This window comes from Tinamus guttatus, unplaced genomic scaffold, assembly GCF_059628265.1.
Source record: "Tinamus guttatus ecotype Peru unplaced genomic scaffold, ASM5962826v1 Tinamus_guttatus_pri_ptg000263l, whole genome shotgun sequence".
Lineage (NCBI taxonomy): Eukaryota > Metazoa > Chordata > Aves > Tinamiformes > Tinamidae > Tinamus > Tinamus guttatus.
The window spans coordinates 2,113,099-2,119,763 of NW_028288797.1; positions in this window are offsets into that span (position 1 = coordinate 2,113,099).

Sequence of the window (6,665 nt, forward strand, 5' to 3'; positions counted from 1 at the left end):
CTATATGCTAATCCAATAGCATATAATCCATCCCTGAAAGATAACTAGAGAGATTGCAGAGGTTTTAGTCTCATTAGGACAGATTTTTTCTTCCTTGGGTTGGATGAGAAGATTAGTTGTGGAGGTAAAGAGGGAAACCTAGTCAGGAGAAGAATGTTAAACTATTATGTACAGGTCCTCCTTTTAGTGAGAAAAGTTAATTATCCTGCTATATGCCTAATGATAATGGTATTTTTAATTCATGCACATCTGCTTTTGCACTTCTAGAAAGTGAATGGAAATGTCTTAGTCAATTTAAAAAATAATTAAGATAGGAGCTCCATGTCTGATTACACTTAAGAAGTGTTCCATGTCTGTGCTGCCTCAGGTAAGGACAGCTGCAACACACTTTCCTATTTCAGATTATCCATGATTCCCAGCTAAAGAGCCATGCACTTCAGGATACCAGAACTGACGCAGTAATGTCAGCTGGAATCTCTTTCCTCATAGCTTGCTCAGTTCTAATGTGAGACAGTTAACATACCATATGCCACCTTCTTCATCAGCCAATACATTTGACAGAGCTCCTAAATGCTATGCATGACATAGCTTTTTATGTGCTAGAACACAGCTGCATTAATAAAAATTGAGGAGGCAGGTGTGTGTTTGTGTATATATGCATATAGATGTACGCAGGCATGCTTGCCAGTTCAGTTATAGGAATGGAAAACACTCACAGCAGGAACTAACCAATAAAGAGCAAACCATCAAAGGTTCATCTGAGGGGATCTTATAAAAGCTTAAAGGATGCTTTGAAAACAGATTATACGCTCTTGGTATTTCCATTATTTCACTATAATGGGAGAAAATTCTTGCATTAGCTTAAAGATCTAATAGCATTCTTCAATGTAAAGAGAATACCTCACATCATGAGATCAAATACAACCCGTTCCAGTTGAACTGCTTCATTCCTAATAATCATTAGAAAAGTAAAACTTAAATGCATAACATTTTCAACTGGAAAGAAGTGGGCTTCATGTACATGTTCCTTTACTCATGACAATGGCAAAAAACTGGCAGTCCCCAACCTATGCTAGATTTTTGTGCCTTTCTTGCCCTGGTCCCCTGGTCTAATTTTCAGATAAGCAGTAAGGAGTAGTAGTGGTGCAAGGAGCAAACGCTTTCCAACCACATTGCAACTCACTCATCAAACCGAGTGGGTAAAGCTGTGTTGGCCACATGGCACACACTAAGTTACTTTTGTCATTTAAAGTGCTCATCTTTAGGATAGCTTCTCATGCCTTGGAGCCTTGCCTCATAAAGGCATCAGCTGCAGTGGCCCTTTTTGTGCCATAGACGCTTGCAGATGAATATCTAACAAAGTACATCCATGTAGTGCTCTCTGAGTGGCTTCATGTTTCTATGTGCCCTTTAAGAAACTAGTAGGGGTTTTGAATTTCTGAGCAAACATATTAGGGGCATTTGATGATAGATTTCTTTTTAGCTAGTCAATGCAAGCCAGGCTGAACTTATTTGAGGGTAAGGATCATATTTTCTTTAAAATTAAACAGGAATTATCCTCAGGGTAACCAATGGAAAGTCACCTTTTGGTACATAGATTTTTTTCTACACAACTCTTCTTCTGATCTTCTCTTCATGTAGCAAAGCAATAAAATATGCTCTGAATGGCAAATAGAGCTGTGATTTAAATTTCCTGTTTCAAGTGATGCAATACCGAAGGACTCCAACGCACATGGCTGCACTGCCTTGCCTGCTGTGTGTTTTGGATAAAGACTGATAAATCACCATTTAAACCTGTTGATTGTTCAATTCCAATAGCAAACTAGGGTATAGAAAATCAATGATGTCAGCTGTTTTGCAAAAGAAAACACTTTACTTGGGCATGAGCCATGCATTGCTATGGTGAAAGGATAATGTTAAATATTATTGTACTTTTCATGTTTTCAGCACAAAGAAACAGATGAGTATCTGAACAGATACAAACACAACTGAAAAATGCAGGCTCTCCTATTCCCTGGGTGATTGTCACCAGCAAGGGAAACCTTCTAACTTTTTTACCTTATGAGGCTTTTCATAAGCATGATTTTTTTTTAATCGTATGGATGCTTTTATCATAGAAAATTATGCTATAGATCAGTTTTTATGACCACGCTTTGATAAACACAACATTTTACATAGAATCTTATTTGGACTGGAAACATGAACATATAGAAAACCAGTTAGAGCCAATCACTTAAAGGTGATGTTTCAGTAATAATTTCTTAAGTTATTGACAAAATTCCCCTTGTAAGGTTGCTGTTACTATTCATAATTTTACTTGCTTTTTACTGCTGTTAGTTAATTCTCTGTTGTGTTAGTTGTTTACCAATCCTAACTCTTCAGAAGGGGAAAAAATCTGTTTCCCCCTTCTCCCAGGCACCATGAAACTCTGTAGCTCACTAAGTGGTCAGGCAAAGAAAGCACAGAGAGTACAGTAGACTCATTTGTCACATGTGCAAGTTTTTACCAGGATAGAATTGAATTTCTGCAGTGTAGTTGATTGTTGAATGGATACTCATCATTCTCAGGGCACAAGCACTTTTCCAGATAACACTCATAAAACAGTCAATGCTAGCAAAGAGATTCATTTAGTGCTATCACCCCAGTTTAAATGAACTTTTAATGTTTTCACAGTTGCCATATGAAGACTGTCAGGAATTTACAAAGCCTTCACCTGCTTTACCTTTACCTGTCAAAATGAAAACAGTCAGACAAATCCTTTTTTAGGGGCTTTACCAGGTCTTTCTTTATCAAATAAAACCCTGCCATGTGCTATATTTCCAGTTGTGTTACTCGTAACTGTTGGGCAGATTATCACTCAGTGGCACTTGCCCTCCATGCTTTTCAGAGTATCAACTGTACATCAGTTCATTGTGCTTGGGCCAAAGCGATTAGGACAGCTAATGTAACTGCTAGACTTAAAACAACCCCACTGCAACTTAGGTTTCCAACGGAACATAAAGCAAAGGCAATTTTTCTATCATTTCCCTAAAGACTTTGATTGGGGTGGGAAGATGGGGAGAAGAGCTGGGAATGGGAGGAAGGATTGGGGAGCTGCACATAGACCTTACATGCACTTTGCACTGGAGAGAGCTCTCTCCACCTTGCTACAGCCAGTAGCACACTTCAAGCTTACATCATACAACTTAGTGCTAATCTTACACTGATTCCTTTTCTTAAACTATAAAAAAGATTTTATTTATAGTGGCTGCACACACACAAAAACCTCAGTATCTTTTCTTTCTCTCTCCCTCTTTCTTTCTTTGTTTCTTTTTTTTTTTTTTAACCGCCTACAGTGCTGTTCAGAAAACCCAGTAGTAACAGAATGGGAACCACTGGGCCTGGTTCCAGGCTTTGGCAGCCTGGTAATTAAAGGGTGAATGGAAGGGTTTTTACAAACTTGACAAAGGAGTTACTTTAGTTAATAGTCGAGGTCTTGATTGTTCACCCCATTGTGACTTGCACTGATTTCTGTGAGGGTTATATTATATCCAGTTTGAAGGCAGGAGGTGATGTTTCCACTGAACTCAACAAAAGGTGGATTGTGCCCTTGCAGTACAGTTACTTTGAATAGAATCTGGACCCATATGTTGAAACTGTTCTGGTCCCTAATTAAAGACTAGTATCTCTGCACTGCACACTGAGTTATTTTGAGGCCCTGAGAATGCCACAGCAGGGAGTGTACTTGGAGAGCTGGTACTGAAGGACTTGTTACACCCTGCATTAAAGATATGTGAGTAACTGTGAAAGCTTCAGCTTCACCTGAAACTGTTCTTTTTATTTTTTTCTTGACAAAAAAAAAAAAGCTTTTCTGTAATTAAATCTTGTGCCAAAATAAACAGAACATACAGGGGTTCTGAACATTTCTAACTCATGTTTGAAATAAAGCAAATGAAATGCAAGAACAGGGTAAGATTGTCTAAAGAATTCAGGTGCTGTTAACCAAAGGAAGAGCAAGTAAGTATGCTGGTTCTTTTGCCTAGATCAGCCAAGAAGTTCTGGTACCTCTTCCGCTTTCTCCATCCCTGCCATCACATGCAGTCATTCTTGTGTTCCATGTGTAAATACACCCCCTGTCATGGCTCCTGCCTATTCATGGGGTCTCAGACCAGCCAAGATCTACTCTGACCAGACTGCCTCAAGTCTCAACTATTTCAAATCATTAGGAGAGTGCAGGGCCCAATTATTTCCATAAGTACACTCTCCAGAAAGCACTTCCTTTGGATCTAAAGACATTATGTGGAAATTCACTCAAACGCACAATGTAGAAAGCACTTCATCTCATATGGCTCTATGTTTGACAAAGTTTTCTACACTATCCTTATGTGATCTATGTATTAGATGGTTAATGCTCCTTGGGGTAAAACAGAAGGGATCTGACAGCTTCTTTCAACAGAGAAGATCATTGAAAAAATACATTTAATTTTAAATTTGATGTCATGAAGATTAAACTGTTTTATGGCTTTAATAAAGCTTTTTTCCATATAGATTCAAGATTATTTCAGCACTTAGTTTTTTAAAGAGAAGAATAAAACTTTTAAAATGTGTCTAGCCTTTTTTTTTCTGTCTTCATTTTAGAAAACTAGGAGGACATCTTTAAAACTCAACAGTAATAAGTTCTTCATCCTTTGAAACACCCTGGCCTGCATTTAGATTAGGTTAGCTTGGAACAATATCCCATTTTGACGCCTGTCTTCTGATCAGCCCCACTTGCTGTGCTGGATTTGCAGAGCAGTGCTGGTATACACAAACTAGATTACTTTGTGGGAAGTTAATCTGGAAGCTCTGCTCCAGCTATCTCTGAAATACATTCTGCCTCCTTGGGAGTATATAAGGTCCAAACTGATAACTAGTCCTGCAGATAGCTTCAAACCACATGTATGTTAAGGATACTTGGTACAGGAAACTGTCTTAAATCTAGTTCAAAGTAAAACCTAGGAAATTTTTGTATTGTAGAGATTGAGAAATCTTTGTGCTAAACTACTCATGACTCTCTATATTGCTTTCTAGGCTCTCTCATATATCCTCTGCAGCCTTAAGCATCCTTCCTAGCCAAGACAGCAAGGGTAGGTGAGATTTTGGAAAGTTATCTTGACTTGTTTCATATCTTAAATCAGGATGGGTTGATAGTTGTTTGAGCTGTTGGATTTTTTTTTGTTAAGTAGAGCAATGAGAGTCTAGCTTGGAGAGAAAGTAAGGACACCAGACTTGTACTGTCTATTCCTGCACTCATCTTTCTAATCCTTGTTCTTCCTCTTTCATGCATTGCACAATCACATCAATTATGCTTGCCACTGTATTGTACTACAAAGTTGTGTTGCATTTCTCTCCATTGTGACACTTGGTTTCACTTGGTTTATCCTCGTTTGCAGGTCCAGCCTGCATAAAGGGTGTTTTGTCCGAACAGTCCAAGCTATCAGCTATGCACGTTCCCCCATTTGCACTCTGCCCTCAGCACTGCTTTCTGCACAATATTGTGCCATCTATACTTTCTCTTTTCCCCCTAAAGCAGTCGTTTTTACTTACTGCCAGATGCTTCATAAAACCTCAAATTGCATTTATCATAAGACTGGTTTATATAGTTTACCATAAAGACCTCATTTTTTACCATAAAGTCTGCTCATTCCAGTACATAAGTTTCTTGCATCAGAGAGTTATACTCTTACATAAGAAACAATAGAAGGCAACTTCTTCACAGAATGTTTCCCTGTGTGCTGGAATTTACCAACTGTCTTGAAAGTCTATTAGAAAACTGCTTCTGCCTAAGCACATCACATGGTAAGAGAGTTATTACTTTAGTTATGACATGAGCAGCATTCTTATGTAAGGATAGAAACCTGAATAAATGATAAAATTGCACTTAAAATTAAAAACACATACATAGCATTTTCCCTCTGTGTGTTAATAGGACTCAATCATAATCACTAATTTGCATCAAGATTTTGGTAGATTGATCCTGGCATCGGCCTTGTGAAGCAGAACTCTGAAACACATAAAGTACTGACCCTCTTGTCTTTGGCTTTGTCTCCATAGGTGCCCTAGTCTGCCAGGAATCATTCGATAGCTTTTTCATGTAGATTTTATAGAATAATTACCTCTGTTCTGCTCTTCAGTCTTTTATCTGGGCAGCCTTTGTGTGTCTCATTCTGACAAAGGGCAGGAAATCAAGAAAATGCTATAAGCAAGGGTTTCAAATTATTTAATTCCTTGTACATTCACCAAAATAGTTCCAAGCATTATGTTTCATGGACCTTTGTGAGATGAATTTATACAGACAAAAAATAACTGAAGTGCATGATCTTGTCTGGTTTTGCTTTGTCATACTCTCAGATGTTGTTTGAATCAATACTACTGGAAATGTAGGTTCCCATGGAATACCTACTCTAGTGTCTAGGTATGTTTTTTCTAAGGAATTATCTGTTTTCAGTGACTTTATTCATAGCAATAAACTGAACTGAATCATCTCTGCCCAAGTCTATAATAGGAGAATTACTTTTTTAATTAGCAGCAGTCATTCATAAATATGTAGGTTCTTTCCCACATGCTTTGTATCTTTCATGAACATACTTTCTCTTGTATAGTCCTGTTTTAACTTGGCTTAAAAACACTATTTCTGGGCAGATGAG